The sequence below is a fragment of the Moschus berezovskii genome, chromosome 6 (assembly GCF_049115385.1).
Source record: "Moschus berezovskii isolate FMDL1 chromosome 6, NW_MosBer_1.0, whole genome shotgun sequence".
Taxonomy (NCBI): Eukaryota; Metazoa; Chordata; class Mammalia; order Artiodactyla; family Moschidae; genus Moschus; species Moschus berezovskii.
This window is the reverse complement of record NC_142465.1, coordinates 2,560,517-2,587,701: the sequence shown is the minus strand read 5'-3', so window position 1 is coordinate 2,587,701 and position 27,185 is coordinate 2,560,517.

Sequence of the window (27,185 nt, the reverse complement as noted above, 5' to 3'; positions counted from 1 at the left end):
CTAATGACTGAAGTTGAGTCTTGGCTCTCTCAAAGAGAGAGAGCTGTGTCCAGGCATTTCTGGATAATTTCTGAGTATCCCGACTATTCTGTATCTTCAGAAAAAGCAGAAGTGAAAAGTGGAGGGCAAGAAACTCCTGATGACATTGTTTGAGTCTCTGGATCAAGCTGGATCTGAAGCCGGGAGCTGCTTGCACTTTCCAGTTCCATGAACCATTATGTTTCCTTTATGAGCAAGTTCATTTAAACTAGATTTCTGCCACTTAAGCCAAAAATTAGTACCTCCAAATATCAGACCAGACAAACTGCAGAGTGAATGGGGTCCCTCATATTACCGACAGGACGGAGATGTGGCTGCACTTGGAGGTGACACATAAACAGGGGTGGGAAAAGCCACTTTCTCCAAAACTAATACTGGAGGGTTAACTTAGAAAGGGAAAAGGTTGTCTGGGAATTGGCAACGCTGAGACATTGCTTGGGCAAGTAGTGAGCCAGTAGTGAGCCACGGTAACGGTATAATCTGAGATGCAGTGGGATTGCCTGGGAGAAGAGGAGATGATGGCAAAGAACTTGCAGTCATGATGAAGAGCCTTGTCCTTCACCAGGGTCATGTGCCTGTCATCCTCCTAATTGGCACCTCAATTTAGGAGCCAGTACCTTTAGGAAACTATCACACAGGCTGGTGCTGTCCATTCCCACCATCCTGAGAGATGGAAAGTTTTGGAAAAGAGGAAGTGAGAGTATTATGGATTATGGGGAATTTCCTGGAGAGGTCAGGGTTGAAGCGGACACTTAAATGAGGGTTCCTGGAAACAGAAAGTCTTCAAGGGGCCTTCTGGACCGTATCTGCCACAGTCCAGCTCTCATCCTGACCTCTGCAGACAAACTTCTCCCTCTACCGTGTTGCCTGTGGGGTATCGGTGTGATGTGCCCTACTCCTCAGTGGGGTCCAGAAATAGTCATCTGCTCAGAAGCCATCTGATGCCCCCAGAAGGCCATCCTACCCTTTAGCTAAGGCTTCCTGGGGACAGGGACCTCCCAGGTGAAGGTCTGTCCTCCCAAGCAGCCGCAGCCAGCTTCCCCAGCTCAGTCCAGCCAGCCTTTTCCAAGTCCTATCTGAGTCAATCCAGCTTGCTCTGCTTTGCACTAGGCTAGGAACCAAGATGACCTCTGATCTTGGGCATCCTTGTATGAAACCAAGACTCCAGTTGGAGGTTCTCTGCCCCTGGAATACCTGATTAAACTTGGTGCAACCTGAATGCCACAGCCTTGCAGAAATCCAGACTCCACACCCGAGATTTCCCTCTATTCCTTTGGCCCGTTTTCTCCCTCTCCAACTGCCCTCCCCAATCGGGAGTCCCACACAGGTCCAGCAGCAGGTCCTGTCGTACTGAATGTCCTTCTTGGCAAACCAGTTGCTCTCCCAGCTCAAGAAAGAAGGCAGGGCCAGTGCCTCCTTGGAAGGAGGAAGGCATAAAGTAAGAGACAGCTGGAGAACCTGGAAACGCTGCCTCTTCTACTTCAAGAGTTGCAGAAGAGTAGAAGGCGGGACCTCAGGGTGAACATCTATTTCTGTTTTATTGACTATGTCAAAGCCTTTGACTGTGTGGATCACAATAAACTGTGGAAAATTCTGAAAGAGATGGGAATACCAGACCACCTGACCTGCCTCTTGAGAAACCTGTATGCAGGTCAGGAAGCAACAGTTAGAACTGGACATGGAACAACAGACTGGTTCCAAATAGGAAAAGGAGTACGTCAAGGCTGTATATTGTCACCCTGCTTTTTTAACTTCTATGCAGAGTACATCATGAGAAACGCTGGGCTGGAGGAAGCACAAGCTGGAATCAAGATTGCTGGGAGAAATATCAATAACCTCAGATATGCAGATGACACCACCTTTATGGCAGAAAGTGAAGAGGCACTAAAAAGCCTCTTGATGAAAGTGAAAGAGGGGAGTGAAAAAGTTGACTTGAAGCTCAACATTCAGAAAACAAGGATCATGGCATCTGGTCCCATCACTTCGTGGGAAATAGATGAGAAAACGGTGGAAACAGTGTCAGACTTTATTATTTTGGGCTCCAAAATCACTGCAGATGCTGATTGCAGCCATGAAACTAAAAGATGCTTACTCCTTGGAAGGAAAGTTATGACAAACCTAGACAGCATATTAAGAAGCAGAGACATTACTTTGCCAACCAAGGTCTGTCTAGTCAAGGCTATGGTTTTTCCAGTGGTCATGTATGGATGTGAGAGTTGGGCTGTGAAGAAAGCTGATCGCCGAAGAATTGATGCTTTTGAACTGTGGTGTTGGAGAAGACCCTTGAGAGTCCCTTGGACTGCAAGGAGATCCAACCAGTCCAACCCAAAGACCAATCCTGGGTGTGCATTGGAAGGACTGATGCTGAAACTGAAACTCCAATACTTTGGCCACCTCATGCAAAGAGTTGACTCATTGGAAAAGACCCTGATGTTGGGAGGGATTGGGGGCAGGAGGAGAAGGGGATGACAGAGGATGAGATGGCTGGATGGCATCACCGACTCGATGGACATGAGTGAGTGAACTCCGGGAGTTGGTGATGGACAGGGAGGCCTGGTGTGCTGCAGTTCACGGGGTCACAAAGAGTCGGGCAAGACTGAGCGACTGAACTGAACTGGGTGAACAAGTGGAGAGCAGTTTGTCATACAATTCTCCCTTCAGACCAGAGGTTGGGGGGGAAACTTGAATTCAGAGAAGCTTGTGTGCAGCCTTAGTCATTGTGGTGCATCCATGCAATGGGACACACCACCCAGCAAACCACTGATAGATGCAGTATGAATGGATTTCACAGACATGGTTTGGAGCAAAACAGTCAGACTCATGAGGGTAAATACTTTTTCCCATTTATGTGAAATCAAGAACAGTCAAAACCATCGTAGAAGAACTTCCCTGATGATTCAGTGGTTAAGACTTCACCTTCCAAGGCAGGGGGTGCAGGTCTGATCCCTGGTAGGGGGACCTAAGATCCCACATGTCTTGAGGCTAGAAAACCAAAACAGAGACAATGTTGTGACAAATTCAACAAAGACTTTTTAAAAATGATCCACTTCCAAAAAGTCTTAAAAGAAAAAAAAACAGTCATAGATATCAAATAGTGGTTACTTTTAGGGGATTCACTGCAAAAAAAAAAAAAAAAGAAAATAAAGAAAGAAAGAAATGTGAGGGAGGGAAGTCCCTGGTGGTCCAGTGGTTAGGACTCTGCACTTCCACTCCCAGTGGCCAGCGTTCAATCCCTGTTCAAGGAATTAAGATTCCACAAGCCTTTTGGCAAGGCGAAAAAAGAGAGTGAACAAGAGAGAAACTTCTGAGGAGCTGACAATGTTCTTTATCTGGGTCTGGGTGATGACTACATACACATATCCATGTGCCAAAATTCATCAAGCCGTAAGAGGCACACACTTAGCTCTATGCAAGCCACACCTCAATAATTCCTTTTAAGTTTTTTATTTCGTTTTTTGGCTGTGCCGGTTCTTTGTCACTGCTTGGACTTTTCTCTAGCTGTGATGAGCAGGGGCCACTCTCTCGTTGCAGAGCACGGGCTTCTCATTTCAGTGGCCTCTCTTGTTTTGGAGCACAGGCTACAGAACGCATGGACTTCAGTGGTTGTGGTTCCCAGGCCCTGGAGCACAGGCTCAGGAGTTAGGGTGCAGAGGCTTAGCGGCTCTGCAGCATGTGGGAACTTCCCGAACCAGGGACCGAAGCTGTGTCTCCTGTATTGGCAGGCAGATTCCCCACCACTGAGCCACCAGGGAAGCCCTTCAATAATTTTTTTAATAGGGAGCTGGGGGAACGGTAAAGCAGAGATAGCAGTTCTGTACTATGCTCTTGGGAACTGCGTATCTACCAGGCGAAGGGCAGCTGGTATTGCAGAGGGAGCTGACGTCACCAAACTGTCTGGCTCTACTCTAGGTGTAGCACATTCTAAACTGTAATCTACATGGCATTTTTAAATGGGAAACAGGGAATGGGGAGGAGATGGGGAAATGCTCCTGGCTGTAGAGGGGCATGACCCTCTTAAGGACTAACCCAGGCTACCAAATCCACACACATGCAAATGCAGGACACATTGCTCTAGGAGTGAACAGGGGGAAGGGAGCACTGTTGGAAAACAGACTGCCACATTTTACTCCCTGTCAGGATATTTAGGGATATTTTCCTATTTCTGTCCCCTCTTCCCTTCCCTGAGGGCTCCTGCAGCCCTTGCAGGGGAGAGTTGATGCAGGGCAGAGAGCAAAACTGGAAGTCTCTGGCTTGTGTTCTAAAAGCCGACGCCCTCTGCACAAAGAATAAAAGAAGATTCAAAGTGCATTTCCTTCATGTCTTCACCAGAATTGTTAAAGAGGGAGGATTTCTTCCAGGACAAAAAAAAAAGAGAGTTCTGCTGAGAGTCCAGGGTTAGTAGGTGCAAACTATTACCTTTAGAATAGATAAACAGGGACTTCCCTGGTGGTCCAGTGGTTAAGATTTCCACTGCAGGGAGCGAGTGTTCTGTCCCCAGTCAGGGAACTAAGATCCCACATGCCCTGTGGCACAGCCAAAAAGAATAGAATGGATAAACAACAAGGTCCTACTGGATAGCACAGGGAACTGTATCCAATCTCCTGGAATAAACCTTAAAGGAAAAGGGTATTTTTTAAATGTATGCATGTGTATAACAGAGTCACTTTGCTGTTCAGCAGAAATTAACACAATATTGTAAATCAACTGCACCTCAATTAAAAAAAAAGAAAGAAAGATAATGAAACACTCATTTAGAAGGAAAAAAAAAAAAAAAAAGGTGGGGTTGGAATTCCCTGCTGACCCGGTGGTTAGGATTCTGGACCTTCATTGCTAGGGCCCCGGGTTTGACCTGATCAAGGAACTAGGATCCTGCATTTCGGCATGGCCAAGAAAAGAAAGAGAGGGAGTCTTGGTTTGGGCTGGAGGGAGGCAGGTGCAACCTCGCATCCCAGCACCACTGCCGGGAAGCAGGTGTCAAGACAGATAAACAAGAGCATTGCTCAGCACCCGGCTTTACGAAGGTTAGGTCATAACCTGCTGCAGAAGCTGCCCGACAGCACGCTCTGAGGGGAAATGAAGCCCACAACAGGATGTACAGACATTTTCTAATTTTCCCTGTCATGTCTTCTTAGACACACCCGTCATTTAAAAGTGGACATTTAATTTCAAAATACATGGGGTTTTTTAAGTATCGTCGATATTAATTTTCCATTTTGACATTAATTTCTCATTTAAGCACTTTCTTCTCTGCAATCAGCCTCTGTGTTTCTTCAGTCTTTCATCTTTATTGAGGCTTTCAAAGGCTAAGTCAAAGATCTCTCTTGGTAAACATCACACTGTACTTGAAAACATGTGGGTTATTTTCAAATATCTTTTGATATTGATTTCTAACATAATTCTTCAGTGATAAGAGGACAGACTCCATGGTTTCTGTACCTGCAGACCATGAAATTTTTGCACCTTGTTTTATGTCCCTGTATATGTTCCAGTGTCTCCTGGCTTATAGACTACGGGGACTTGACTAGAATTTGTATTCTGATATTGTGTGAAAATTGTATAAATCTTAACTATGTGAATTGGTTCATAGTGCTTCTCAGGTCTACCATATCCTTCTACCTTTCTATCTTTTCATCCTATTAATTTTTGAGAGTTTGACATTGAAACTCCAACTTAAAAAGAAATCTTAATTTATCTACTTAAAAAATAATTGTAATATATAGTGGAACTATGCGTAACCTTGTTCTGTATTTTCCAAGACTGCTGTAAATGCGTTATCAAAGTTTCATAATTTAAACTTAAAAATAAATACAGAAACTGTAATGTATATTGGAATTATATGTAACCTTGCTCTGTGTTTTCCAAGCCTCCTGTAAATGTGTTATCATACTTTCATAATTTATAAAGGAAAAAAGAGAAGACCACAACAAGATGAGACACTCTGGGCCTCAGAGAAGCAGACCCCTCAGTTGCTTATCTCAGGAAGAACTTGAATGACCCGGATTCTCACCTCTTCCCATGCACTGAACGTCACTGACACCTTTCACCTGAGACAGCTGTGCTCCGTGACTAGTGGTGCCCTTTCACCAAGGTGTTTGCTGACTGCTCGTAACCCTCAGCCGATAGTCGCACAAACCCTGGCTCCCCCCACACACTTCCTTAGAGCAACTCTGCAGAGCGACTGAGAGGCTGGCTCCCGGGCTGCAGTCCTCAGCCAGTCCCTGAAGGAAACCTGAAGCCACTGTGTCTTTTTCTTTAGGCCGACACAGGGGAGACCTCAAAGAAGAAGGGCTGTGAAGAACATTCAGACAGAAGGCCCAAGTCCTGGAGAAGGTCTCTGTGTCCTCAAGCGAACCCCAGACTATCGGAACACCACCACACCCCCCAGTCCACACTAACCCCAGGGAGGAAGGCTCAGCAGTAACTGGTGGTGACAGGTCACCAAATGGGGGCCCCAATGCCTGCAACACCCCCCAGAAAGGTGACATCAAAGCTTCTCACCAGGCCAGCAACAGGGCAGGATAAAAATACATTTCAGACCAGGTTACAGTGGTAAAGTTCTCTTTCCTATAAACCTGAGTCTATAACTTAGATTCCAGCCATAGCTCTAGGTGCTTCTGCATTACTTGGATCCATTTTAATGATCTGAATGTTTTCTGTGTTTGCGTTTTACTTGCATCATTTCCCCTCATTCTTGTTACCCTGTGTCTCCAGCATGGAGACCTACAAGGGAGGAGTCCACTGGAGGTGCTCCCACCCTGGCTTCCCTGAGACTTTCGTCTGCCCACAGATGCCCTTGCCCCTTCATCCTGAGGGTGGACCCCAGTTGGATAGCTAGCTGTCTCCCTCCTGGGCTCACAGAGCAGCCTGAGGCTCCTGGCTGCATAACTGACAGGGTGCTTCCCCCACCTCCTTTCTTGCCTTACTACAAAGCAGAGTCCCTGCCAGGACCACCATCCCACCCTCACCCCCCAGGGGAGAGGAGGGGGAAGGGAAGGGCCCAAGCTCAGAAAACCCCCCACTGCCTAGCCAGCCCTGGCCTCGCTCGTTCTTGTCTGCTTATATCTCACAATGGCTGGGGAACTGTCCTCCCAATCCTGCCTGGGAGCCTGAAATAGAAATTCTGAGTCATGAGCATGCCTCCACTTCCCCTTTTCTAGCTGGAGTCCTCCTCAGTTCTTCCTAAGAAGCCTCCATTCTCAAACCCACTTGTGACCCACAACCCTGTCACAGCCCAGCTCCAAGAAGCAAGGGGTGGGGCAGTGGGAAATGAAAAGGAAAATCACACTCAGTGACCATCTTGTTCTGTGTCAGGTACCTTACAGTTCAGTTCAGTTGCTCAGTCATGTCCGACTCTTTGCGACCTCATGGACTGCAACACACCAGGCCTCCCTGTCCATCAGCAGCTCCCGAAGTTTACTCAAACTCATGTCCATCGAGTTGGTGAGGTCATCTAACCATCTCATCCTCTGTCGTCGCCTTCTCCTCCCACCTTCAATCTTTCCCAGCATCAAGGTCTTTTCCAATGAGTCATTTCTTTGCATCAGGTGGCCAAAGTATTGGAGTTCCAGCTTCAGCATCAGTTCCTCCAATGAGTATTCAGGACTGATTTCCTTTACGATTGACTGCTTTGATTTCCTTGCAGCCCAAGAGACTCTCAAGAGTCTTCTCCAACACCACAGTTCAAAATCATCAATTCTTCTGACGCCCAGCATCCTTTATGTCTCTTAATCCTAATATCTACCCTGCAGGGCAGGGATTTTAGCCATAGGGCATACGAGAAAACCATGGAGAATTCAGAATTCAAGCAACTTGCTCCAACACACCCAGCTAGTCAGTGACCAAGCCAAAATTCAAATCTGTGTCTGTCTGATGCCAAGGCTCCCAGAGGGACCGATCAATGCCTGTCTCTATGGGCCATAGTCATAGCATCTACACGCCCAGCTCAATGTCCACGCCTACTAGCTGAGGAAGGTCCTGTGCCCCCACTTTTTCTCCATCTCCAAGGCCACAGCAGAGAAATCTTTCTGGTCCAGCTCATCCTTTTAATCCAGGCCCCACGACCACTGGCTGGCCCTCTACAGCAAGCCGCTGCCTCCCTGCCCCAGGGCCCACCCCCAGCAAGATGGGAATGCTGGGGAAGTCATCCTGAAGAGCCCTTGATCAATGATAGACCCACGCTGGTGGGCAAATCATTCAGCTTCTCCCTCCACACCATGTGCCAGGGTCCTCAAAGAGGACTTTGAGTCCAAAGTGCCCCATTATGATGGTTTGCTGTTGTTTAGTTGCTCAGTCATGTCCAACTCTGTGTGACCCCGTGGATGGTAGCCCGCCAGGCTCCTCTGTCCATGGGATTCTTCAGGCAAGAACACTGGAGTGGGTTGCCATTTCCTTCTCCAGGGGATCTTCCCAACTCAGGGATCGAACCTACAGTCTCTTGCCTTGGCAGGCAGATTCTTTACCGCTGAGCTACCAGGGAAGCCCATTTACAATAGCAATCTGCTCAGTAAAGAAACCTGCAGGGGCATTCTTACTTTTTATGCTCCATTTCTTTGTGTGCCTCCTGGAAATTCCTGGAATCATCTCCCAGGGAAGCTGTTGTTGCTCAGTAGCCAAGTCACATCCAACTCTTCCAAACCTCATGGACTGCAGCACGCCAGGCTCAAAGAAGTGTGTGAGAATGAAAAGTCAAGGACGACGACTCCCAGGTTGTTGGCCTGAGCAGTAGAGTTTCATCATCTTAGCTTAAGCAGCTACTTATCTGGAGCACCTGCCTTACACATTCAGCTGGGCCCATGACATGGAACATGCCGATCAACTATCCCAGCCCCAGCGTGTCCTGCACAGGATCAGCCCCATGTTACCAATAAGGAAACAGGCTTGATTAAGTTCACCCCTTTGCCCAGGGTCAAACAGCTAGTAAGTGGTGGAACTGGCTTTCAAGGAGCTGAGGGAAGTAGCAAGTTCACACTGCTTTGGCCTGGGCCCAAAACCTGGGATCTTGACGATCCCTAATTACCAGGAGCCAGATCCTCACTCCTAACAGGAAAGTTCCCCTTTCCTCACTATAGAGATTCTTTTTTCTTTTTTTATGATAAGCATTTGATGTTTATTCTAGGTGTGCTTTATGCCTTTTTTTTTCTCTTCTCATTTTTAAGTCTTTTATTGGAGTATAGATGCTTTACAATGTTGAGTCATTTTCTGCTATACAGCAAAGGGCATCAGCTGGACACACATATCCCTTTCCTCGTAAACCTGCCTCCCAGCACCCCCATCTCACCCCTCCAGCTCATCAGCACTGAGGTGAGCTCCCTGTGCAATACAGCAGCTTCCCACTCGCTATCTATCGTACACATGGGAGTGTGCATATGCCGACCCGAATCTCCCAATTCGTCTCATCCTTCCCGTCCCCCTGTGTCCACATGTCTGTTCTACTATTGGGATTCTGAATGATGCTTACACTCACCTTATCACTGGTGGAAAAATGGAGGCAAGAGAGAACGAAAAGAGAGAGAGAGACCAAAAGTACAAAGGGGAGGCGAGAATAAGCAAGACCATATCGGCTGGTCTGTACTGAGTGCTTCAGTTCAGTTCAGTCGCTCAGTCGTGTCCGACTCTGCAACCCCATGAATCACAGCACGCCAGGCCTCCCTGTCCATCACCAACTCCCAGAGTTCACACAAACTCATGTCCATCTGTGCTAAATCCTATTCAATCCTTTATATTATCTCAGAGAATCTTGCCAAAGCCATAGGGGAAGAATTGTTTAAATTATTCCCTATTTAACAGAAAGGGAGAAAGGACAAGTTCAACAGAACAGTAAAGAGAAAATCTACCCACCTGATGTCCTGGTGGCCTGGGTCTAGCCCCACTGCCCTGTGACTCAACCTCCATACTTTCCATTTCTTTTCTTTCTAATTTTTTAACAAAACCATTCCACATCCTACTCTCTGAGCCTTTTCTACCTGGTCCCTGGGAGGGAAATTAAGCCTCATAAAGAGGACTGAAGGCGACTTCCCTGGTAGTCCAATGGCTGAGACTCCACACTGCCAATGCAGGGGGCCCAGATTTAATCCCAAGTCAGGGAACTAGACCCCACACGCCACAGCAAAGATCGAAGATTCCATGTGCCCCAAATAAGACTTGGCCCAGTCACATAAATAAAAAGTTTTGTTGTTTTCTTTCTTTCTTTCTTTTTTTAAAAGAGACTGAAGCTACAAGTCACAGGACAGCTACATGTCAGAAAAAGGAGGGTCCCTTGTGCTCTCAGCCGCACCAGCAGGGCTTTGCAGAGACAGATGCTCTGAGTATCTGCAGCACTGAGGCCGGAGAGCAGCCTGTGTGTCTGCAACCCAAGAGGGTGGTTTTGTGGCTGGAGAGTGTCGCTGATCTGCGACAGCGGGGTGATCCTTTACTGTGCATCATGCGGCAGTGTCAAAAACGGACATGTCACCACTTAGCTACACCCCCAAAGACGGATGTTCTCTTTGTTCTCGGGAACTGATCCCACACTGGATCCCATCCTCAAGGATGGACGATGGGAAACCCTCTCCAAGAGGGCCTGGGGATGCAAGGGGCACTGAAGTGGCCTGGAGGCCCTGGCTGGGGGTGAGGGGTGTGACTCTCACCCTGCGGGTTCCGGTTTCTGCCTGAGGAGGTGTCACCTCACCTTGCTCTGAGCTCCGGGGACTCGCGGTCTGCTCACTGGGCGTGGTGGCCAGAGCCCCTGGTCCCTCACTTGCAGCCTCTGCCCCACCCCGTTCTCCTCGACCTGAGTCTCAGCGTGTCCTCCCTCCTTTTTAAGCCACCCACCTGGCAGGTCCTGCTCTGGGGTCATCTGGAGCCTCACCAAAATATCCCCAAAACTGGTTCTCTCCGGCATCTCAGCGTCTGCAAGCTGTCAGGAAGCTCAGCCCATCCACATGCCCTCGTGAGAACCGAAGGCTGGGGCTGGGTCCTGCCACCTCTCCTCTCCAGTTCCCAGCTTCCACTGAATTCTTCCTTCCTTCACACGCAGGGCCCTCATCTCCCCAAAGTAACCCCTCTGTGAGTTATTGGGTGTTAACAGATGTTTACTGGAAATTTGGGCATAAGATAGGTTCTGAATGTAGCACAGAATAATTTGGGTGAGAACTTAAAATTAGGTATTAGGGTCTTCCCTGGCAGTCCAGTGGCTAGGACTCTGTGCTCCCAATACAGGGTGTCTGATCCTGGTTCAATCCCTGGTCAGGGAACTAGATTCCACATGCCACAACTAAGAGAGTTCATATGCTGCAACTAAGAGTTTCGTTGCAGCAACTACAGATCGCATATGCTGCAATAAAGATTGAAGAGCCTGCGTGCTGTAGCTAAGACTCAGCCCAGCCAAATAAATAAATTTAAAAATAAATAAATAATAAAATGAGATATTAGCCGTAAAAACCCCTGCTTTAAAAATCCACTGGCCAGAGACTTCTCTGGTAGTCCACCGGTTAAGAATCTGCCTGCCAATGTAGGGAACACGTGTTTGATCCCTGGTTCCAGAAGACGTCACGTGCCACGGGCAACTAAACACCATGGGGCAACTAAGCTCCAACTACTGAAGCCCCGCACCTCAATGAAGAGTGGCCCCTGCTCACCTCAGCTAGAGAAAGCCCGGGTACAGCAAGAAAGACCCAACACAGCCAAAAATAAATAAATAGCTAGCTAGCTAGATAAATTTATTTTTAAAATCCACTGGCCATTTCCTGACAGAAAGATATTAATCTCTTCCTGGCCTGACTTTCTTCCCGAGACCTGGGACTCTTGGGCATCTCCCTTCTCCTCCCTCACGACTCCACACCAGCTCTCACACTGACCATGAAAAACTCTCAAACCTGTTTCTTTCTTTTGCAGAAAAATTAGCCCTCTCTAGACAACAGAGGAAGGGTGGGGTAAGGCAGGGAGTCTCCCCTTTTTAATCAGACATGCCCATTATGCACCTTTTCCCCAAACCCAACAGTAATTCCCTCCCTAAGAAGATTTTTGCCCTCATTTTAGACCAATCAGCTCAGCTTTAACCACCTCTCCTGAGACAACATTTTTGTACTGCCTCACACATTTCTGTGAATCCTCACAGTGAAAAGTAGGCAGCATTATTATCCCCATTTCACAGACAAGGAAACTGAGGCTCTGAAAAGTTAAAGAACGCAGCCAATGAGTGAATCAACATCCAGGCAAGGACTCCAACCCAGGCGGGCCTTACTCGAAACTCTGTGCCCTCCACCACTGCCCCCGCCTTGAAGGTGTGGATGTTTCTGTAGCTGGGAGGAAAACCCCATTTTAAAAACAATTTCCAAGTGGCAGGAAAGGCCAGTGTGCTGCAGAGTCACGTGTGGAGTCAGGAAATAAGAACCCCTGATGCCGGGGTCATGCCAGCCTCCCAGAGCAGCTGCCAACACTCCTGCTTCTTCCTGAGTCAGGCTCTTCCTTGACCAGAGTCACCACCATGAACACCAGGGCAAGTCCCGTCCTGCAAACAGTCACCTTGGGGCCGACCACACCATCTCCAGACGTCAGAGCTACAGAGAGGCGGCTGCAGACTTGAGGTTCTCTCAGACTACTTAATCACTGAGCATTCCTGGCAGGCAGGCACCATGCCCTTTCACCTCTACCCAGCAAGGGGCCAAGTTCAGGGGGCCCTCAATTCCAACCACCACCGTTTCTTCCCTCCCTCGTGAGAAGAGGCCACCCCAACTTCAGTGACCATGGGTGCAGCTGCAGCTATTCGCGGAGCAGCTGCTGTGTGCCAGGCACTGTACACAATGACCTCCTCTCGTCTTTCCAGTCCCAGGACTCAGTAGCAGTCAGCCCGTTTTACAGATGAGCAGACCATCTAGAAAGATCACGGCAGTTTCTTGAACTTTCACAGCTTTGGCAGCAGAAGCTGGAATTGGAAACTAAGCTTGTGCAACTGCAAAGCCGGTGCAGTTTCCACTACACAACACCCTCTATCGGAGGACATAGTAATCCATCCCTCCTTTCCCAGGGTTCAGACATCATTCTTCTTCTAGGGGAAGGCACAGAAGGCTGTGTTTTGGGGGCCAAAGCACGATTCCAAAAGCCAACGCAACTGGTGGGACGAGGGATTGGGTGAAAGACTGCAGCAAGGATGAGCCTCTGGGTGAGTTGTCCCACCCCCGTGAGACCTGGGTCCCTCATTGGATTTAGAGATCAAAGAGACTCTAAGACCGAGCCTGAAATGTCAAGGGACTCCTGGGCACTTCCTGCCAGATGACTGTTTATAAACTGACAGAAAATGCACATGATACTAAATTCTGAAGATACAAAAATAGCATCCCTCTGGTGGGGAGGAATAAGTTGGGAGTTTAGGATTGACATATACACACTATTACGTTTAAAATAGATAATCAACAAGGACAGGGAACTCTGCTCTATATTCTGTAATAACCTAAATGGGAAAAGATTTTGAAAAAGAACAGATACATGTATATGTTTAACTGAATCACTTTCTTGAACACATGAAACACAACATCGTTAATCAACTGTTGTCGTTCAGTCGCTAAGTCATGTCCTTCTCTTTGCGACTGCAGCACAGTAGGCTTCCCTGTCCTTCACTCTCTCCTGGAGGTTGCTCAAACTCATGTCCATTGATGCCATCCAACCATCTCATCCTCTGTCGTCCCCTTCTCCTCCTGCCTTCAATCTTTCCCAGCATCAGGGTCTTTTCCAATGAGTCAGTTCTTCGCATCAGGTGGCCAACGGATTGGAGCTTCAGCTTCAGCGTCAGTCCTTCCAGTGAATATTCAGGGCTGCTTTTCGTTAGGATTGACTAGTTTGATTTCCTTGCAATCCAAGGGACTCTCAAGAGTCTTCTCCAAAACCACAGTTCAAAAGCATCAATTCTTAGACATTCAGCCTTCTTTATGGTACAACTCTCAAATCCATAAATAACTACTGGAGAAACCATCGCTTTGACTATACAGACGTTTGTCAGCAAAGTGGCACCCCAATATAAAATTAAAATTTTAGAATAAAAATCAAACAAGTTTGGTGAAGGAGTCATGTAAAAAAGGTAATTTTTTTTTTTTTTACCAGAAACTGAAAATAAATACTATAATAATTTTGAATGGTTATACTGTTTAAAATGATACACGTTGGGGCTTCCCTGGTGCTCCAGTGGTTAATACTCCGTGTTTCCAATGCCAGGAGCCTGGGTTCAACCCCTGGTCAGGGAGTTAAGAGCCCACATGCTGTGCAGTGTGGCCAAAAAGTAAAACAATAATAATAATAATAACAAATTAAAAAAGAAGGACTCATGTCAATGTTTCAAAGTATACTTTTGTCCTAAATAAACTCACCTTTTTCTTTTGGGCTCTGCCATGCAGTGTGCAGGGTCTTAGTTCCCCTACCATGGATTGAACCCGGTACCCCTTGCATTAAGAGCTTGGAGTCTTTGCCACTGGACTGCCAGGGAAGTCCCTAAACTCATGTTTTAAGTGTCTGAAAGCTTAAAAGAAAAAAGGCACTGCCCCTCTTACCCATGCCCCCAGGCCTCCTTTGCATTGCCCTTTCTGATAGGAAGGGAAGGTAATTATTACTAGTTTCCCACGAGCCTCCAGAAGAGAATCTGTACATATACAAGCATGGATGAGTTTTCTTTTGTCACACACATGAAGCACACTTCAAAAGCTACTCTGTTTCTTGCCTCTTGTATCTTGGAGATCATTTCATAACTGCACATAAAGAACTACATCATTCTTTTTAGTAGCGGCCTAAAATTCCATTATATGGAAGCACCAGATTAATCAGCCCCTTGCATGCTCAGGCCCTTCAGTTGTTTTCAACTCTTTGCAACCCTGTGGACTGTAGCCCACCAGGCTCTTCTGTCCATAGAATTCTCCAGGCAAGAATACCGGAGTGGATTGCCATGCCCTCTTCCAGGGGTTCTTGTTGACCCAGGAATCGCACAAACATCGGCTGCAGCTCCTGCATGTCAATAGGCAGATTCTTTACCACTGAGTCATGGGGGAAGCCCCAGTCAGCCCCTTCCTGATGGACAATGAGGCTGTCTGCAGCGTTCATTGTTACAGACCATGACTATTTTGTAAATATTAGTTTGTGCACGTGTGCATATGAATGTAAGATCAATTCCTAGAAGTAGAATTGCTAGTGCTTATTAAATACAGTATGCGCTTTGAAAATTTGAATGAATTTTGCCAAGCAACCCTCCAGAGAGGTGGCAGTGTGTGTAGACCACCAGCAATGAAAGGCAGCGCAGAGAGTGCTTTCCATATGAGGAATGACTGTTAGCTGCAAGAGATGAGCTGGGGGCCTGTGCCTGGACAGACATTCATCCTAGGACAAGTGACAAAGATTAAGCAACACCACCAACAGGCAAGCCACCCATTTTACAGATGACAAAACAGGCACTGGGAATTGACAAGCTTCACCCAGGGTCATGGCCTGGGTCCTGTAAGCATGGGGCAATTTCCAGACAATATCTGTTTCACCCTCTGATCTCAGCTCTGATCTCTTGTGCTGACTTAGCAAAAACTTGGAGAACCAGCTCCTTTCTACTGTGAACTGAAAGCTGAGCCACCCACGTATTTCAGGGCTTTCTGAGTCACTGTATTCACTTCTACAAGAAACCGGGATCTGCTCACACACACACACACACACACACACACACACACACTCACCCAGGGACTGTTTCCAACCAGCATGGGGCCCACAGAGCCCTGACCATTCACAGATCCAAGGTGAGTAGCAGTGATTATCCTGGACATTCATCCGCCAGCCTAAAGAACCAAAAATCTCATCTCTCCGTGGTGACCGCTAGGTGGAGGGCAGTGAGGACTGGAAAGAAATGAGAGGGACACGTGAGCCAGGAGCGTTCTCATTAGCCATTCTGGAGACAGAAATAAGCACGGCAAAAATAGTTCTCTGTCTTTGTACTTGGAAAGTACCTCACACCCACTAACTCACCCCACTTCACAGAACTTCTCTGAGTTATACCGGGCTGCTGCTGCTGCTGCTAAGTCACTTCAGTCGTGTCCGACTCTGTGTGACCCCATAGACGGAAGCCCACTAGGCTCCCCCGTCCCTGGGATTCTCCAGGCAAGAACACTGCCGGGCAGGGATTCTTATATTCACAGTCCCCGTTTGAGAGCTGTTAAAAAGGAACTAGGACTTCCTTACTGCTAGAGAGGTAAAGAGACTAGAGGCAGAGCCTAGGATTCAGAGGTTAAATCCTGGCCACATCCTGTTGTGCACTTGTGGTGAGCAATCTCCTGCAATACACGTCCACAAAAACCATCCCTTGTCTGCCCGCATGCAAAGCGAGTCACTCTGTCCCTAGAAATGTTGTTAGAGGCCCTCCAGTGCGTGGCTAGACATGAATTCCTTTCTCTGGGTCCTCATCTTTGTTTCAGTTCCAGTAATACATCCTTTGTATGTAAATCCAAGAAGACTCTTGGGATATTTCTGAGGGATACGTTTGCACTCTATCAAGTGCCTGGTATGGCCTCTGGAACACGAAAGTGAAAGTGAAGTCTCTCAGTCGTGTCTTACTCTTTGCGACCCCATGGACTGTAGCCTACCAGGCTCCTCAGTCCGTGGAAATTTCCAGGCAAGAGTACTGGAGCGGGTTGCCATTTCCTTTTCCAGGGGATCTTCCCAACCCAGGGATCGAACATGGGTCTCCCGCATTGCAGGCAGATGCTTTACCATCTGAGCCAGAGGTGCTAAATAAAAATGTGTTTCTTCAGGGACTTCCCTGATGATCCGGTGTTTAAGACTCCACTCTTCCAATGAAGAGGGCACAGGTTCCATCCCTGGTCGGGGAACTAGGATCCTACATGCCACACAGACCAAAAAAAAAAAAAAAAAACGGCTTTTTTAGTGTGTTTCTTCTGCTATATTTAAAATAGATAACCAACAAGGACCTACTGCTCTAGCACAGGGAACTCTGCTCACTGTTTTGCAGCAGCCTGGATGGGAGGGGAGTTTGAGGGAGAAGGGATACATGTATATGTATGCCTAGTCCCTTCACCGTTCACCGGAAACTATTACAACATTGATAATCAGCTACCAGTTCAGTTCAGTTCAGTTCAGTCGCTCAGTCGTGTCCGACTCTTTGTGACCCCATGAATCACAGCATGCCAGGCCTCCCTGTCCACCAACTCCCAGAGTTCACTCAAACTCATGTCCATCGAGTGGGTGATGCCATCCAGCCTTCTCACTCTCTGTCGTCTCCGTCTCCTCCTGCCCCCAATCACTCCCCGCATCAGAGTCTTTTCCAATGAGTCAACTCGTCCCAAGAGGTGGCCAAAGTATTGGAGTTTCAGCTTTAGCATCAGTCCTTCCAATGAACACCCAGAACTGAACTCCTTTCAGATGGAATAGCTGGATCTCCTTGCAGTCCAAGGGACTCTCAAGAGTCTTCTCCAGCACCATACCCCAATACGAAATAAAAGGTTTTGGCTTTTTTTTTTTTTTTTTTAAGCGTGTTTCTGGGTTGGCTGAAAGTATAGCTAGATAAACGGACAGATGGAGAGATTAATGGGTGGATGTTTGGGCGGAGTATTGGTTTAATATGTTTCTGTGTTTGTTTTTTAACTTCCTTACACAGTATCCATTCTCCCTTCCAAATATCATCTTGATATCCTTTTGTGGACTTATTTCTCCTCCAGGCTCTACAGTCTCAGTGGTACTGCAAATCCCAGAGTTCTATCCTCTCCCACAGAAGAAGCAAGCAAATGACACCAGCTTGGCTGTTTACCCTCCCTCCCCTAGGACTATGAATCTTTAATAGATTGAGACGTGGATAGGAAACATGGTTGGGGTATGTTTGTTTCAACAGTGGTACCCTGATGAGACCGTCCAGTAGCACTGCCGCCCAGATGCCCTGGTTTCTCACTTGCCCTTTTTCCAAGTCAGGTTCTCCAATGCTCTGTCCACTCTGTGAACTACTCAGCATCGCCCCCAGTACAATACCCTCCTGCTTAAGTTGTTTTCTACATTAATAAAGAATTCTATTTTTTATTATTTTATTTCTATTTGGCTGTGCTGGATTTTCATTGCCATGAGGGCTTTTTTTCTCTAGTTGCACAGGCGGGAGCTGCCCTCAAGGTGCAGTGCACAGGCTTCTCATTGTGGTGGCTTCCCTTGTTGTGGAGCACAGGCCCTAGGGCGTGCGGGCTTTAATAGTTGTGGCACATGGGCTCAGTAGTTGTGGCTCCTGGGCTGTAGGGCACAGGCTCAGTAGTTGTGGCGCAAAGGCTTTGTAGTCACACAGCATGTGGGATCTTCCTGGACCAGGGATCGAACCCGTGTTTCCTGCATTGGCAGGTGGATTCTTAACCACTGAGCCACCAGGGAAGCCCCGAAGAATTTTACATGTCACAGACGTAGAAATGAATGGAAAGGTGGCGGGGGTGGGGGATGAGGGGGGTGGAGAAAGGGAAGGAGTGACGGAGGGAGTGAGGTGAAAGGACCGACCAGTACTGCCCACACAAGGACTTCATGAGCTAGGGAGTAAGGTGAGTCCCGGGCCTTGGTGAGTCCCTTCCCTTGGACGGGAAGGAAGAAGAGATGATAAGATAACCCCTCAGCCTTAGCTGCAGGAGAAGTGATGTGAATCGATTTTAGGGGCAATAGCACACGTACCCCCAACTCTCCTCTGGAATACCACAAATCCTCTAGTTTTGTATCTTTCAACCGAGAACAGCCTCAGGAACAATACTGTCAAACCTCCACTTCCTAGATGAGGAAATGGAGGGCCTCAAAGGGCAGAGGTCTGCCACCATCTCACAAAGAGGACTGGAGCTGAACTGGGGCCAGAGCCCAGATCTAAATCCCTGTCCCTCCTCTCTTGTCACTGCCCAGAGCTGCCTCTGTCCAGAGTGACTAAGGTGCAGAATTTCCAAATCCCATTTTGAGAAAATTCCCCATGGGGGTTTCCTCACAAATGCCTCAGGAGGTCCTAAGGTCCCTCTCTCTGTGGCCTGAACACTCTTTGGCCAGGGGTGTGTTAGGGGCAGGTTTGAAAAGAAACAGGAGACTGCAGACCCCCAGCCCCAGGCATGGCTGCAACAGGCAAGAGGTCAAGGGGTGTCTCAGAACCAGCTCTTAAAAGGGGGCAGAATCCAGACTGCAGTCACAGAGCCCTGTGAGATTCTGAAACTTGTGTTACTTCCTTTGTCAGTCTGTCTGTGAAACTTTGAAGAAGGCGTCTGTGTGCTGGCCTGCAGGGCCAGCCAGCAAAGGGAAAGTGGGGACCAGGTCTCACCCAGTGGCCAGGCTCAGAGGACGAGAAATCCAGGGCCTGAGTCTCTGAAATCTGCCACACAGAAGGCAGGAAAGTTCAAGGCAGGCCTGAGTCATTACCGATTTTTGTGTGCTTTCTGCCTAATAACGAAATAATGCCTGAAAGATCTAGCAATGCCTAAAATATCCAGCGCAGTGCTGAACAGCTAGTGGAAAATCACCGTCAATTTCCCTCACCTGCCCCCATGTCTCCTGACACTGAGTTGAGCTGAATACCTCTCCTGGGCGGGGGTAGGGTGGGGGGCCGGGTATCATAAGTGAGGAAACTCTGGGGCCTGACATTTGGGAGGACAGAGAGAAGGCATTGCTTTCTTTGTGTGCTGGTGCCAGGACTGGGGATGGGCGGTCAACTGGTCACCTTCTTTCATCCTCTGGGGTGTCCCAGGAGCTAGGAGTTTCTGGCCTGTTCCTGGAAAGGAAACCGAAGTGTGGACGAGTTAATAATTCGACCAAAGATATACAGAGAGTAAATGATCTGTTTGATTTCAGCCCCAAGTTTGTCCCCGCCTTCGCCAGGCTTTCTCCTAGGGTCTAGGGACAGCAGAAGGGGGCTCAGAAAGTGCTCACAGAGAAAGGGGAAGCCTCTGACAAACACGCAAAGTAAAACAAAGAACAGACTCCCAAGTGTCAGGAGGAGGAGGCCCTGAAATTGCCCCATCCCCCATCCCCAGCAATTTTGGAAGAACCGATCCTTCTGTCCGGGCCTTGATGCCCCACCTCCAGGGCGCCTTGTGGTGGGCTCCTCCAGTACCCCCCAAACCTGGCCCGAAGCGAAAGGGGTGAGCACACGAGCAAACACACCACCTGTGGTCTCCAGCTGCAGTAAACAAGCAGGGTGCACACAGCCCCTGTCCTGTGTGGTGAAGGTGCCAGCAGAGGGGAAGCTGAAAGGCTGCAGCCCTTCGACCCTGCTGTGGTTGAACCCGGAGAACAGGTGTCATGGTCGGTGCCCTGACAGTGAAATGTAGCAGGGGATGGAAGAGGGAAGGGTGGCCCAGAATAGGAAGACAGGATGAGCAAACCGCAGCTGGGCCAACAGGCGATACCATGCAGGGCCCCCTGGGGCTCCTGAGCACAAGGCATTCTGTGTCCCCCGTTTCTTTGATTAACGGCCTTCATTCAGCCTCCATGACCTTCCCTGAGTTCCATTGGGCAGATTCAGGCAGTTGTTAATTAAGGAAAGGAGGGGATGAGAGACCAGGGAGAAACAGTGGCAGCTGCTCACGTGGAGTAGCTGTCCCCATGTCGGTGTTTTTGTCATCGACTGTGCCGTTCCTGCTCTAGTGTGACTGCCCGCCCCCGGGTGGGTAGGATTCACAAATGGCAGCCGCCAGGCTCACTCTCCCCGGCTCACCCTCCCTCTAGGAGGTTCCCCAGACCCTCAGTAGGAGTGGGCTCTGCTGCGGGTGTGAGTGTGTGTGTGTCCTCGTGCCTCGTGTGACATGCACGGTTAGCCGCACTGTGTTTGCACGCTTCCTCCCGCGCTCGTGGGATCAGGCAGCGTGGCAGGAATGCAGAGGCTGGATTCCGCTGCAGTCAGGACTTGCTCCTGCTGAGCTTCGGGGTGAGTACTGGCAAGCCTGGTCCCGCGGGGGCATGGAGGCCACACCCTGGGAGTGGAGGGTCAGCGGGTCTCTGGAGGTCGGCCTGGGAGAGCCCTCAGCAGCAGAGAATGTGACCTTGGCGCCCGGTTGGCGCCGGACTGGTCAGAGCACGGCCCAAGGCTCCCACGCGTCCGTGTGCACGGGTGTCCCTCCCACAGAGGCAGTGCTGCCGGCCATGCCCTGCATGCACAGTCTTGGAGGGAGCAGGGCCCAGGGCGTCAGGGTTCTCGAGGCTGCCCTGCCCTGGGCCTCTCTGTGTGGAGGCCAGCATTTCTCACGGAGGTGCACCAGCATCTGGGGCTCGGCCGCCGCTGAGGGGCCACCCTCCCTTGCAGGTGCTGCTCTGGGCGGTCCTCTGGTGGGGCCGGCCCGGTGGCCCAGCCCTGCTCCAGATGCTCTGAGGGCAGGAGGCTGTATGCTCTGTCCTGTTCCCCTCTCAGCTAGAAAGCTGGATTGGGTTTTGGGGATTGTTACCAGCAGCTTTTAGCTATACGTCAGAATAAAGTCCGCCACAGAGTTCTCTCCTTCATCTGCTTGGTCCTCCGTGTTTCTCTGAATTCTCAAAGCCCGTGAAGCCCTGAATGGGGTTGGGGGGGGTGTGTCTGGGGGGGCAGGGGCTCGGGCACCAGCCGCCGTCCCAGGACTGACTCGTCTGCGTGTTTCCAGTTTACCCACACTACTTCTACAGGTGATTAGACAGCGTCCAGGATACGACATAGACTACATTTTCAACTCGATGCAATCTTTAATCTGTTGATACTTGTTATATGGACCCGAAGATATTTTATGACAGGGTTTTTAATTAGTGAAAAGCTCATGGATACCATAGAGAAAATATTTTAGAATTCCATGTTTCTTATGTTTATGTAAACTTATGACTTCATTTATATAATTACTTACTTTTTATTGTATATTCAGGCTATAAATATCCTTTCAGAGCAATTCGTGTTATGATACCTGATTTTAGTCTTTCAAATGAATGTACTGTAGTGCTTGTCTGTGTCAATCCTATGAACAAATATAGGGCTTTTGTAAATGATTCATTTATTGTAATTATTCTTGTTTAACTTTTACATGTTAAACCATGAGAGAAGGGCTTTTCCTGCGATTGTAAAATCACGACACAGTGTGCATTACCCTTCCAGACTGTAACCGAGCTCTCGAACAATCACTCTGAAATCAGCAAACTTAATTCCAACCAATGGTTGTTGGATTTTAACGACTGACCTAAACCGTACTTTTTCTGGCAAGAAATGCTTTTTGTCTGCAGCGTGAAGTGATTTAAAAGTACTGGGTGTTAAATGTGAGCTTCTGATGAAATTTGGGCTGAAAGGATGACTAGAAGCCGGCTATGAAAATCTCTCCGGTAACCTAGTCTCTGGACTCGGATCCCTCCTCTCCGGTGAGACTCATCGGGGACCAATTGCGATGCCCTGTGCCCGCTGCGGAGCCATCCAGCTGGACAGCGAAGGTGCCACTTCCCAGACAGACAGCGTAGTGCAGCTCTGACAAAGGCCTTATTTGTATGTCCGTTCCGTTCCGTTCGTTCCGTTCCAGTCGCTCAGTCGTGTCCGACTCTTTGCGACCCCGTGGACTGTAGCCTACCAGGCTCCTCCGTCCATGGGATTCTCCAGGCAAGAATACTGGAGTGGGTTACCGTTTCCTTACCTTTTTACATCTGTTTCTAAACATGTTTAAAGAATGGACCTAGGCGTACATTTTTAGATTGCAATGACATAGCCATTCTGGATTGTATAAGTACAAATGTAACTTTTACTTTTTCAGTGGCACATTAAAAAAGCCAGCAAGAGATGCGTTCAGATCATGGTGCGATATTTATTATGCAGCTGGATCTCGGTAGACAGAGACAGCATGTCTCTTTACATGTAGGTTCCACCTTTAATTTACTTGTACAATTCATTCTTACCGTTGTTTTCCTATTACTCTTTTGTGAACTTCCTGAATATGTGACAAAGTACGCACAGTCTACTTCTGAACTTTTTTTTATTGCAGTATTATTTATTGTTTTCTTTCAATAAAGTATTGAAGCAAAATTTCCCACTGCCAATCAAGAGTGCCGAGGGTAAGCTGTCCTCTCCCTGAGAACAGACCAGAGCTGGTAATGGGAGCCCGTGTCATCACACGGACATTCTGGTAGGAGAAGCCGATGGATACAGTGGAAAGGCCAGAAGGCGAAGACATAGGTGTCCGCAAAGGACGACCGACGGGGTGTTCGTGCCCTTGGCTCCGGAGCCAAGGGGTTCCATCACTTCGGCATCTGCGGGGACAGGGCCCCGTTGCTGCTGAGGCGTTGGCAGCGGGCCAAGGGTGGGAACAAAGTGCAGGTGTCAAGGCGCACTGTGGGTTCCAGGGGGTCGGCCGAGGGCAACCCTGACGCGGACCCGAATGATGCACTAGGGAGTGTGTGTGTGCACGCTTGTGTGTGGGAGCTTTTCATGTTATCTCAGTCAACAATCTTTACTATTCATGTATCCATAGAAACAAGAATGCAGCAAGGGGAGGTGGGGGGTGATTCAAGAGGGAGGGGACACACGTACACCTATGGCTAACTCATGCTGATGTATGGCAGAAATCAAACCGATAGTGCACAGCAACTATGCTTCAGGAAAAGAGAACATAGAAGGGCGGCTAGGAATGTATGAGGAAAAGATTTCTCACAGAGGTTTATACTCAACTCTGTGAACATCTGGGAGCAGGCTGCACCCCATCATCAGACCTTCCCCCTAGCATCAGGCCCACCCCCAGTGTCAGGCCCTAGTCCAGCATCAGATCTTCCCCCAGCATCAGGCCCTAGTCCAGCATCAGGCCTTCCCCCAGCATCAGGCCCTCCCCACGCATCAGACCCTAATCCAGCATCAGAGGGTCCCCCCAGCATCAGACGTTTGCCCCTAGCGTCAGGCCCACTCCAGCATCAGAACCTCCCTCAACATCAGGGCCTAGCCTCGCTTCAGACACGACCCAGCATCAGGCCCTACTTCAGCATCAGACCCTAGGCCAGCATCAGAGGTTTCCCCCGCATCAGGCCCTAGTCCACTATCAGGCTCTCCCCCCCACCATTAAGCCCTCCCCCGGGATCAGACCTTTCCCAAGCATCAGACCCTCCCCCAGGGTCAGACCCTAATCCAGTATCAGGTCCTCTCCCAGCATCAGACCCTAGTCCAGCATCAGGCCGTTCCCCAGCATCAGGCCCTAGTCCAGCATCATGCCCTCCCCCAGCATGAGACCCTAGTCCAGCATCTGGCCCCCCTCACCCTCAGACCCTCCCCAGGCATTAGACCCTTCCCAGTATCAGGCCCTCCACCTCCAGTATGAGGTGTGGCATCCCCAGTTTTCTGACACTCCTTAGCACACTCAGGCAGCCCCAGTGCAGCAGGACAACAGCTCTTGCAGGAGGTGCATTTTTAGGAATCACCTGCGGAGCAGCAGCAGCTGGGGTTCCTTTCAGGTCAAGGAGAAGCAAAGAAGAGGCACTTGCGCAGAAGCAGTGGTGGCTGAGGGCACGTTCCCCAGCTCTGCTTCTTCCCCGTGGGGGCTTTGCTTTCCTGCTCTCTCACAGGCCCCAGGGCGGTGTCCGTCCAGATTCACGGTCTCCTTGATGTCTCAAGCCCAAGTCCTGAGTTGCGTCCCAGTCCTGCGTGGCAGAGGGCTGGGAACACCCAAGATCAAGCGCTGAAAAGATCCCAGGGGACAGCCGGGCCCCAGAGGGTGGCAGGGCAGGGGATGAGCGTGGCCGCCCACAGAGGGCCCCGCAGCAGCACTGGAAGGAGAGCAGTGATGTCTTAGCTCAGTCGGGGACGCTGCCCAGTCTAGCACTCAGAGATGTTACCGCCAGCAGCTCTGGGGACGCAGGAAGCCCGGTGAGTGACACTACTCCACTCGGGCCGTGTAGGTGGGCACTGCTGACCATGGCCTCGGTTTCCATTCCGGTTCTACTGTCCCTCGAGGGCTGACGGGCTCCTCTTCCGAATGGCACGGGTATTTTCTTTATGTGGGTGAGCGCATTCTAGCTTGTTTCCATCAGCACTGCTGTCGCTCATCCTGCGTTTCCCACTTTACAACCTGTGCTTGCTGCTCTTTTGGTTTAACTTAGGAGCAGCCCTTATTTTCTGCATTTCCTAGTTGTCAGCACTCACTGGGGCTTTCCAGGTGGCACTCGTGGTAAAGATCCTACCTGCCAATGCAAGAGATAACGAGAGACGTGGGTTCGATCCCTGGGTCAAGAAGATGCCCTGGAGGAGGGCATGACAACCCACTCCAGTATTCTTGCCTGGAGAATCCCCTGGACAGAGGAGCTACTGGGCTACAGTTCCTGGGCTTGCAGAGGGTCGGAAACGACTGAAGCAGTTCAGCACACACTCAGGTTTTAGTTCAGTCACTCAGTTGTGCCCGACTCTTTGCCGCTCCGTGGACGGCAGCACTCCAGGCTTTCCTGTCCTTTTCACTATTTCCTGGAGTTTGCTAAAACTCTCGTCCATTGAATCAGTGATGCCATAGAACCATCTCATTCCTGCTGCATCCACCGGAGAGGTGGCTGGGGTTCGGCAAAGTGCCCGGTCCCGCTGCGTGGGTGTGAACCTGCCTCACCTCTCCCTAACCGCGGGGCCATGTCTCCTCTGTAAATCGGGAGGTGGCAGCCCCTGCTTGGTGAGGGGCATGTGCAGCATCCCTCGCAGTGCTGTATTTCTGAATAACAGGGAGAGATGTAATAACCTGCTCCTTTTCCCCTCTTGTCCCTAAACTGTGCTCCAGACCACATCTGCATTACTTACCCCTGTACATCCCACACCCAGCACAAACAAGACACTCAGCAAATATCTGGCTGGAGAGGCAGGAACACACCCTGTCCTCCAGGAGATGGTGCCGAGCGAGGTGGGGGCCTGGTGATGACACTGTGTGCTGAGGAGCCCCCAGGAGGACCTGCGCGGCTGTGGGGTGGGGCGGGGGCCGTGGGCAGAGCCCCTGACGGGCTCCTGGGGGTGGGGACGGTGGCAGGAAGGAGGGGGCTGTTCCTTGTGGGCTGTCCACAGATTGTACCTCACCCCTCACTGATGAGCACTTAGCTGTTTCCAAACACCTGTCACTGTTCTGGAGGAAACAACCATTGCCCAGCTCCTACTCAAGCAATTTCTGAGACTATGTTTCTAGCACTGGAGTATAAACATCTGCTTTATTCATTCCATGCTCCCTTCATCCACCCATCCAGCCAGCCATCTGTTCATCCACTCATTAATCCATCCACCCATCCACTGACGAATTCATCCATCCATCCACCCAACCACTCATTAACTCATCAGATCATCTCAGACCCACCGAGAAGACAGATGCCTCCTCCGTTCCTGCTCCCAGGAGGACCCCCAGCGTCAGTGACAGGTGCCTCGTGGGGATGACGGGGGAGACACAGAAGGGACATGCCTGCAGGCCCCCTAACTCTGAACGGTGAAGCACCCACCTGGTCCTAATGCCTCCTTGCCGGGGTGTCCAGGCCGGCTCTTTTACTTCTTTTGAAATATGCGGCTGATGGAGTACCTGATGCTTTTGTCTTTTGCTGCTTTGTGCGGCGAGTCCTGGCTGCTGCTGCTGGGAGCCTGTCGAGCTTCGGGGAGAGAAAACGACCGTTATCTGGCACCCTTGTGCAAACACACACCCGTCCACAGGACCTACTGATAGAACGGGGCACCCAGCAACACCCGCACCTTAACCTCACAGCAGACCGTGGAGTCTCCTTCACCAAGCACACTCCACACGAGCAAAGCAGGCTCCTGGCCACAGACAACCACCCCGGGAAGCTGCGATTCCCTGCCTCTAGCTCTCCCCCAAGGAGGACTTGACCCCAGGCCAGCTGGTGCAGAGGGTGCTCCAACCTTCCTTCAGGGTCGCTGCTCGGCAGGTGACGACACTCCCAGAGAAGGCGAGCTCCCCCGCTCTGGGTAGTAGCCCTGCCTCCCGCACGGTGACTGCCCCTGGCAGTGGCAGGAGAGCGACGGTCACCGTGCAGGGCTGCTGGTCAGGTGACCACACGTGCCCTCCATCGAGTGCTGCCTGGCTCAGGACAGGAGATCAGCAGGTGGTGGTCTGAATGAGGACAGTGTCAGTCACGGGAGTGGACAGAGTCTCCTGAGAGGAGACGCTTGAGGAAAAGGGAGGGACCCTCAAGAGTGAACCCGAGAGGCAAGGGGTCGCCACCAGCAGGAACGCACCCCGGGCCGGGCAGACCTC